A 9967-nucleotide genomic window follows, 5' to 3' on the forward strand; every position below is an offset into this window, starting at 1 on the left:
CTAGTATTGATGGCCCAAATTTATCGAGTCTGCTTGCAGGTCACAGATTTGTCATCTCATATACACAGTGTCCTCTCTCCCAGATTTTTATTAGCCTCTGGGGCATTTTGCTGATAGCTTCATTCTTCCAAAGTGTACTTGTCACATCGGGTCTTGATGCTAGCATGTAAGTTTCAAACCGAATATAATGTGAGATTTATCTGGAGTCCCCTTCTTATCCTTATTGAGTAATCACCATAAATAATCTTTCATGTGGAAAGAAAACAGTGCTGTAGTTTTCATTGCTAAAGTGGAAAAACTCTTCAAACACTTCATGTGGACATGCTTATAGATGCATGCCAGTTGAATTAGAGACCCAAAGAGACATACTTCCAGAAAAGGCCTTTCCGCAGAGCTTTATTTCTACTACAAACGGGTTAGCAATACAAGAATACACCTTGCTTTGCTATGCTTGAACTTTATTGTGTTAAAGATTTACTATTTTATAAATGAGCTAGAAGTTCCTGAATATGTACCACTGCATGAAAACACATGAACAAATGTACACACAAATATCTTATAAAATGAGAGCCACTTTACGATTTTTAATGTGATTCCCTAGGTTAATTTTTTCATTGAACCAGCAACTGGATCTTGAAATTTGTGTGAAAGAATAGCCCAGGAATGAAATCAGGTGCTCTCCTATCAGGAAGGTTCTTTCTGTGTGAGTGAGCAATAAGCATATAAGCCTGCTTTACCTTGTTTATGTTGTTAGTGATGGACAGACCAATCACAGCCGAATCACCTTCAGTGTTTTTTTCTTCTAATCAGTGAAAATGACTATCTTTTCCTAAACACATTGTAGGAAAGTCAATCAGTTCTTTTCTTAGGATTCAATCAAACAGTAAAAAGCTCCATACTCTACCAGTATCGTCATCAGTGTGTTGGTTTGTTACATTGTTTTCTGATTCTATAAACCACACTAAAATGAAAGTGTAGCCAGAGCTCTGAACTCTAAAATATAGATCACTTGCCAGAGGTCTGGGCTGAACCCGTGGCTCATATTTCAACCATGAGAGACCTCAGGCAATACACCACACATCTGCAAGCTACCGTTTTCCCCTCTTCCAAAAGAAATTGTGTGGATTAAATGCTCTCGGAGATGCCTTCCAGAAATAAACACCTAGAATCATCATAAATGTTCCTAGCTATCTAAAGAGTCCTAGTTCTGACCAATGGAAACCTTCCCAATGTTTACAACATCCCTCCATTCTTATTCATTAAATAATTATTAAAAAATTAATTATGTGCAAAATGTTACTTTCTTTTTAGAAAAGCTAGAATTTCACTGAAGGAACATGACCCTTACACATATACCTTTAAAATAACTGTGTCATATAACTTAGATATCTCTAGTATCCTTCTGTCTTTTTCTTCCTGGGTATACGATAGTTCTATGAATGCTTTTCCTGGGTATACGATAGTTCTATGAATGCTTTTCTATCTATCAAGTTGCAAAAAATACACTCTTTCAAAGCAGTAATGAGCTGACATCTTGCTTTGATATAGCAAATGGAGCCATGCTTTCAATATCAATTATTTTTTCGACATGGATTTCAGACATTCATCACTCTTGCTAAAATCAGTTAGGCATTTCTAAACATCTTTTGTAGCTCCAACAGTCAAGTTAAATGCCACATGCCAGGTATATTAAGTTGACACCAAGGTTTTTGTTTGTTTGTTTGTCTGTTTGTTTTTCGAATTAAAAAACGTCATCACCAATATTCTTTATTTTTTTCCTCACTCAGAGTTTTATGCATTTTCTCTCTGAAAAAGTGTGAATTAATAACAAAGAGAGAAGATCTAATTATTCTCATTCACTTCATGAAGTGAGGCTCTCCAGCCCACTGTGAGATAAATTCTATTGCTTGTGAGTAAGGCAGCCACCTGAGGTCCAGACACAGCATGACTCAACTTCCTTCCGCTGGGTGTGGGGTAACCATGTGTCCAGTAATTACTATGGCAATGCTAGAGAATGTTAGATTCATAGAAATTAAAATATGTAAGCACAGTAAATAATGTTTGTTTTTGATCCTGAAGTAAAGGTAATTGGCTTTAATTATTATAGTAAATGTTCCTGTTACTTCAGATAATTATAGGTGGAACCTTCCAGATAAAGTATTTAGTACAGTATCTGCTGAGCTCTCCTAACGCTATGGTTGAGGGAACAATTTCATTATATGGCCCCTGTTATTAAGGTATGTATATTTTTTTTCCTTCTTCTTTCTTAACTTTTAAAATAATACAAGTCTGAAACATCCTGTTTTGTTTTTAAATCTGGAGCTGAAAGTTGATAATTCTCCTTTCGAGTCGGCCTAAGGAGAGCAGTGGGAAGGATAAGTTGAGTTCCTAAGATTCACTCTTGTCAGATTCTGTCTCTCAAAGTGCAGAGATTCTAACATTTGTATAGGAAATCAGAATCAATGGCTGCATTGGTTTGTTGGTCCACGGGAAGAAAGTGACTTAGAGCTAAACCATTTTTTTCTCATTCTCTGTGTTACATTAAGAACACTTACATTTTTTTACTTTAAAAACACCTGAGAAATGTCAAAATATCTTCTGAAAAATTAACATTTTGATTATAGGATTTAGTTGTTTTCATTTTTATTGCTGTGAGGCAGATTGTGACACATGAGATAGTTTAGAGGATAAACAAATGTTTTTAAATATTTATTTTAGTGTGTATTTTTTAAAAGTTAAACCAGGTCGTCAAAGTCATATTTTCATAGGTAGTATTTAAGGTGAAGTTTAAATAGTATTTTAGAGTTGGTGTTGTTGTTGTTTTTTCAGTAAGCTGGTGTAGAAATAAATATTAGGCAAGTATAGCACATGTCATACACAGCTATAAGATAGTTTAACAATGACACCATTTTACAATACACTAATATAAGGAAACTTAATGATCACCTTGGTCTATCCCATTATTTTGTAATGAGAAATAGCTCCTCCATGACATCAAACAAATGCTCAAGGTCACAGAGCAAGAGGTGGAATACAGCTAGATTCTCCACAATACACCAAGTGTCACACTCAACAAGAACAAACATACAAAGACAAAAGAAGACCCATGCAACTGCCTGTTCTTTAGAGAAACTATCTGACTTGCTCATCTCCATAAGGCCTCCTGCCCAACAGTTTCCTTTCCCTGCCTAAATAAACATGGCAAGGAATTCCTCCTATTTCACTTGTCCTTCTTCTACAACCGCAGCTTATTCAACAACTTTGGTTATAACTTTTGTGTTTATAGATGTTTCCCATTAGTTAATATTTTCCCCCTTTCCCTCATAGAATACGTCCTTTGGATGATGAATTTGAGCTGCTCATACATAATCTTAAATAAGACAACGTTTCTGTGAAATTCAATGCATTTGTGTTGCAAGGATATCTTTAAATCCTTCTTATCAAGGAATGCTGAATTTTCCTCCACCGTCTAACAATGTAAATGGATGCCTGCTCAAGGCCAGAGATGGCAGTGGAAGCCTGTTTCTGATACAGGCTCTGAGCATGAGCAAGTCTGGAAACACTTTCATCACACAATAACACAGCCTGTTTTTTTGTAGGGAGACTTAACTCCCCAGACTCTTGTAAAGTAACAAAGCTAGTCAAGCAAGTTGTTCCAACTCAGTCTCTGTGTAGAGAAAATCCCTCTGGAGGAGAACATTATTGTTTCTAATTAGACCTTACAAATTGGAGGAGCCAGAAAACCTGGACCAGCAGGCAGGTTTAATATTGGTGATTGTGGTCTCCTTTTCCTCCGTTGAACACTAAATAGAAACTCCCAAAATGAGAACAGATTTTTTTTTTTAAAGAAAGAAAATCTCTCAAACAAAAAATTTAAAGACATTCTAGAATCCTGACTTGACTGGTCCACTACAGGCATAGATCTTTTTGAGCCATCTATGACTGCATGTCTGGTAGTCTTTTCCTGTAATACAACCTTCCTTGTTATAGGTTTAAAAAGGTAGATTCCCTTCCCCCTGTTTTTCGTCTCTTAGAAAGAACTTTCAGGACTCCTCTGCAACCAAGAGGATGGCTGAAGGACAGGAATTTAACCTCTAGTTGCTCACCCATCACAGGAGTCTTTGTTAGCCCCAAGGTCACAAACACCGATGTCAAACAACCACTTGCTACTTCAGTAAGTGAGTTTCCCTCTCTGCAAACTACCCCTGTGACTCTCACAGCAGAGGGGAGAAAGAAGGGCCATGAAGAAGGGTCTTTCTGTGCTTATGGCATGACACATGAAACAAAGCTCATTCCTTGATCTCTGGGCTGTAACACACTGATGGGGCACACCAGGTCTCTGGATTGATGTCCTGCACGAGTCAGGTCGAGACAAAAATGCCCTCTACAGAGAGGAAAGACAACTGTCAGGAGAGGTTCATTCTTGATGCTGGATGAATTCTCAAGCCTTTTTCTACCCCATTTCAAATCTTCAGAACCATGCAATTGTTTGAAACTTAGTACTGACAAAATAAACATTTCTTTTAGGTACTCACTTGGAGCAACTATTGCTTTCCTGCCCCATCCCTAATGTGGCTTAATGGAGAGTGGCAGAAGAATCATAATTTTCTTTAAATGATAGTTTTCTTGAAATATTTTGGAGCAATTACCAGATGAAATGAGGAGTATTCAGGCTCTGTAGGAAGCACATTAAAGCTGAGTTTATGAGAAGGAGGTGAACCGCCTACATTGTTTGAGTCACCGCCTCCCTCTTTCTCTTGTTCCTACTTTTACCTCAAAGAGACCTTCTTTGGTCTCCGTGTGTGCCTATGTTTCAATGCGTTGCTACATAAATTTCAAAGGCTGTGTTTCAAAGGGTATGTCTCATGTACCAGATAGTACAATGTAGATGGAAAGCTGTGACCGCCTCCAAACTGGTTTGGATCATCTCTAAATGCTATGAAAGGAAACCTCCGAACCCATAGCAGAGGGACGATTGACATCCCCACTCCTGGAAGCTAAACCTTTTTAGCAAGACAATGTCCTACTAGATTTCTTGGCAATGGACTGGCCTCCCCAGTTAAGATGGATAAAGCATAATTAAGTCTGTAGACAGCCAGAAGATCACCCTGTTAGGCCTGTCTGTCCTTCAAGTGCCTGTCGGCCCTTCTCTCTAAGTAATCTATTTTATGTCAAATTGTCAAATTTCATTGCCCCGGTAGGTTTGTTTGGGAGCTGTATTTACTGTGATTGAAGGAGAATACTTGGGTGATTCACAGAAATCAACATGGAGAAATATTAGGTCAAGCTTGAGCCACAGCTGGACTCCACATCTGTTGGGCTTATTTGTTAGTGAGATTTAGGTGGTGCCTCCCTCCTTCAGCATTTAATTCTCCTTTATCTCTATCTCCCACTCATGTCACTTTCATTTTAGGAAGAGAAAACCTCTGTTAGATCTCAGATGAAAGTACCACACTTAGGGGTTACTGGTGGGATGGGGATTATTTTCTAAGAGTTCAGGGGCAACAGGTGCTGTTCAAGGAAATCTGTTGCCCACTTGATTTTGAGCATGGATTGGCAAAGCATGATCTGTAGGTCAAATCCAGCTCACCACCTGATTTTGTAAATAAAGTTTTATTGGAATACAGTCTTGTCCACTTGTTTGCATGTTGTCTATGGCTGCATTTGTACTATAGCAGCAGAGTTGAGTGGTTGACAGAGACTAAGGCTTCAAAGTCAAAATATTTACTATCTGGATCATTTCAGCAAAAGTTTGCAGACCCCTGATTATTTAGAATTTGATTCAAATTGAAAGTCAATAACTTGTCTAAATATGGGGAAATGCTATTGAGTGAGCTTGGGTGGGTGCTAGAATTAATGATAGACATTTCAGTGTTATGCTGGAATCAGCTCTTACTAGTTTAAAAGAGTAGACATTAAACATTCAGGAATTTTTCAAGCTAGCTGTTAAACCATTGATAATTTGTAATTAGCCATGGTGAGAGTATTTGCACCAGGAGAATCAGCAAACACTACAAATCGGGAATTAATTTATGTATGTACATATATATGTATGTGTGTATGCATTTTCTGGAGAGCTAGTTTACCAATACACTGCAATGCACAAACCACGTACTTCCTGTGAGGAAAGAGAATGTGGCTAATGATAGGTTTAGAGATGAAGCAGAATAAAGAAAACCTAACACTGTGGGTTTTCCTTATGCATTGGCCATGCCTGACCCTGACATCATTCAGAGAGTAGATGTTTAACACATTGCGTACGGATCACGAGAATCTTCATGAGGGATTTAAACCCCGCCGTATGCAACGTGTTAACAGTGCCATCAGCAATATCACACATTCAATAACTAGAAGAATCATGCAGTCTTTTAACCAGAAACCATGGCTGGGGAAAAGGAGCTGAAGTATATACTATTTCTCAAGGTTAGATGCTTGCAGAAGAGTTATATTAAATTCTCAGGGTAGGACATTCTGCAGAAGATACTTCACCTGTCTGATTCTCTTTCTACCTTCCTGACTATATATTTTTTTTCTAAAGTTAAAGTTCTCATATTTTACTGAGCATTAAAGACATCCATTGTGTTTGTCTTGATACGATATGTTTTGATATGAAAAAAATCATATTTCTAGGTTCAATATGCAAAAAGTTTCATTTAGTGGATTTGGAGTGGGGCCCAGGGACCTGCATTTTTAACAAGTGCCTCAATTGATTCTGATACCAGCAATCCACAAATGGAACCCAAAATTCACATCTAGGGTGTGGTGAATGCTCAATATATTTCACTTCGCTCTCCCCGCTTCTGCTCAGAATCGTGTTATAAGACTGAAGACCCATGGAAATCTGCGCTTACAGAGATTTGGAAGATTTCCTCCTCCGACTACACACCTTTTCAATCCTGGTCCAGACTTCGATCGCCACTGCTTCATGTTTGTGAACATCATGGAAGAAGACTTTTTAAAGCTGACATAAACAAGGGAGTATATTCACGTGTGGTGTTGGATTACATGTCCACCTCTCCTTCCTTATATATGTCTGTATTGATGCTGAGGTTCATCCCCCAGACCCCTCTCTTATTTCCAGCTACTGGGAGCAGCTGTTGCCTGCTCAGAGCTGAGTCCCTTTAAGTCATTCATTTGGTCTAGAGTAGCTGCCATTCCCAAAGTTCAGCCCATCCTCTGAGGTCATTCTTCCACATTGTTAAGGAAATAGTATGGCACCCTCTAAATTCAGTTAAAGACAACTCTGAAGGACTATCTTAGCTCTCAGGCTTCTGGTAAAATAAGCCAAGGCCTGTGTTGTAACTGCATTGCATCACTTCTCCCTTTGACTATGTCTGCTTCCCTGACTCCCCACCCTCCTGGGGGATGTTGCTGAAAGTCGTCTTCCATGAACTATATGCATGCAAATCTCTGTCTCAGAGCCAGTTTCTCTGGAACCCAGCCTAAGGTATTATCCTACAGCCTGGTTCTCAAGGAATAGTTTTAGCCCCATCTTGAGTTGAATGGCCAGATTTAGGAATCCAACTACTTTCTAGATTCCCTCTCCCATGTAAATATATCCTGGATGGAATGGGGCAGTAAAGGAGGACATTGTAGTAGAAAAGTCCCACCTTGGGCCTACATTATAAATTCATTTATTTCTAACCCAAATTTATGTCAAAATATTACTCTTTATAAAATACTGCATTAGGCCCACTTGGGAATACAAGGATTTGTTTGTTATAGGGAAGATACATAGATAACTCTAATGTAAAACAGAACTGATGAGGGCTAGATGGCAGAACAGACTTGGTGCCTGCAGAAAGCCTCCTAGAAAAGATGGCACTGAACAGGGCCTTGAGGGATGAAAAAACATTTTGGATATAGAGGGCAGTCAGGCATGACACTTTAGGCAGATATTTCGCTAAAGAAATCATACATATGGCCAACAAACATATGAAATAATGTTCATTACTAATCACCAAGAAAACACATGTCAAAACATCAATGCAATATCACCTCACACCTGTCTTAACCGGTGTTATAAAAAACTCAACAAATACCAAGTGTTGGAGAGGATATGGAGAAAATGGAAACCTGGTGCACAGTCGGGATTACATATTGGTGCAATTACGATGGAAAACAGTATGTAGGTTCCTCAAAAAAATGTAAAACTAGAACTACCTTATGACTCAGCAATTCCACTTCTAGGTATTTATCCAAAGAAAATGAAAATACTAATTCAAAAAATTATTTGCACCCCTATGTTCATTGTAGCATTATTTACAATACCTAAGATAGGGAAGCGACATAGGTGTCCATGAACAGCTGAATGGATAAAGAAGATGTATATATATGCATCCACACATACAATGGGATATTTACTCAGCCATAAAAAGGAATGAACTCTTGCTATTTGTGACAACATGGATGGGCCTAGATGATATTATGCTCAGTGAAATATTATGCTCAGAGAAAGACAAATATTGTATGATCTCACTTGTATGTAGACTCTAAAATAACTAAAACAAGTGAGCAAACAAAACAGAAACAGACTCATAGATACAGAGAACAAACTTACGGTTGCCGGGGGGAGGGAGGTAGAGGGAGTGGGCAACATGGTGAAGAGGAATAAGAGGGACACACTTCCGATTATAAAATAAATAAACCATGGGGATGTAATGTACAGCACAGGGAATATAGTCAATAATATAATAATTGTATGGTGACAGATGGTTACTAGCCTTGTCATAGTGATCATATCATAAGGTATATAAGTGTCAACTCACTACGTTGTACAGCTGAAACTAATATAACATTGTATGCCAACAATACTTTAAAAATGAATATAAATAAATCAATAAATGTAATAACAAGGAAGCCTAATTTTCCTTATCCCACACCTTAAGTTGTTTCAGTGCTCCTCAATTAATAGGATAAGACATATCTGTATGTGTAGACCTAGCTAATTCTGGATCAGATACCTTCCCCTTCATTTGTAAATTTAGACTAGGAAAGTACCGTGGATGTCTGACATCTGTTATACACACACACACACAGATACTGCTTCTGAAGTGCCAATCTCAGGCACAAAGGAAGACTACAAAGATCCACATGGAACAAGGATAACCAGGGTTAACAGCAACTGAGAGCATCAATCAGTTTTATTGTCCCCACGGCAGTGTTTCTATTATTTATACTGCTGGGTGACCTGCTATATTTATGATACAGTTAGTTGTCATGGCTTTAAAAATATGATGGATTCCTAAATTAATCTCATATTCCTGGTATTGGACTTGAAACATGAACAGTCATAAGGAGTACAGAGGGATCTGTAATCACAATGTTAAATGCCCACGGGTCAAGATGAAGGACTGACCATTATGTCCAGAATAGGTCTGTGTCAATAATGCTAAAGATCCCTGCCTATGCTTACACACTGAGTGCTGACATTTATTCTATCAATATTTATCAGTGCATTCATATTTCCAAGTTCTGTGGAAATGAAAACATGAATGAGACACAGGTTTGACTCCCAATGTGTTTTGAGTCCATTTACGATTATCATTTGAGAACAGAGGATCTATATGAGGAGGAGTAAAACTAACGTGCTAGGGACTTTGTAAAGGTGAGAAACCACTTGCTGCTGAGACTAGGGGTGCTGATAAAGATGACTGTGGCATTTGGGGGAGATATAAAGAAAGACAAATATGTTGACATGAGAAAATGGGCACAAGCAAAGGGATAGAAATTGGAGAGAACAACTGAATAGCGCACAGGAAACTATTAAGTTGAAGGATAGGATGGAGTCAGATCCTCCAAGGTCAAGACAGACATGTTGACTTAATTCTAGAAGCAATGACAAGCCAAGATGATGTTTTTAAAAGGACGGAAAAACTCCCCGTACCTTAAGAAAACAAATTTGCCCACAGTGTTAGTATGAATTGGGATGAGGAAGGGCATAAATCAGGGAGCTCATTGCAGGAAT

This window comes from Rhinolophus sinicus, chromosome 15, assembly GCF_057876585.1.
Source record: "Rhinolophus sinicus isolate RSI-liver-muscle chromosome 15, RSI-T2T, whole genome shotgun sequence".
Taxonomy (NCBI): Eukaryota; Metazoa; Chordata; class Mammalia; order Chiroptera; family Rhinolophidae; genus Rhinolophus; species Rhinolophus sinicus.